Genomic DNA, 499 nt, shown 5'->3' on the forward strand with positions numbered 1-499 from the left:
ATTTGTATTCCAAAAACAAATAGCCATTACATCTATGTATAATGCAGACTTCCAAAGAATAAGCATGTGTTTGTGCATATACACAATAAACATATATGAGTACATGGTTATGCACACACATCCTAAAAATCTCCATCTAATAAAATCAAGAATTGTTTGCATTTTAATTATTTTACTTTATTCATTAAACTTTTATAGCTAATACAAAGGAGAACCCAAATATCATAAAATTCAGATCATGTGAATGCTTGCTATCCTCAGTGATTCCCAGCAGTTGAGGGAAAGAACTGAAACTCAGTCACTGCCATGTTTACTAACTGAAGGCACACTGTGGTTGTACTTAAATTAAAAAAAAAAAAAAACATAAAATCAGGGCTGGGTGTGGTGGCGCACATCTTTAATCCCAGCACTTGGGAGGCAGAGGCAGGTGGATCTCTGTGAGTTCAATGCTAGCCTGGTCTCCATAGCGAATCCAGGCCAGCTAGGGCTACAGGGAGAC

Source organism: Nannospalax galili, unplaced genomic scaffold, assembly GCF_000622305.1.
Source record: "Nannospalax galili isolate Female #2095 unplaced genomic scaffold, S.galili_v1.0 scaffold2127, whole genome shotgun sequence".
Classification (NCBI taxonomy): domain Eukaryota; kingdom Metazoa; phylum Chordata; class Mammalia; order Rodentia; family Spalacidae; genus Nannospalax; species Nannospalax galili.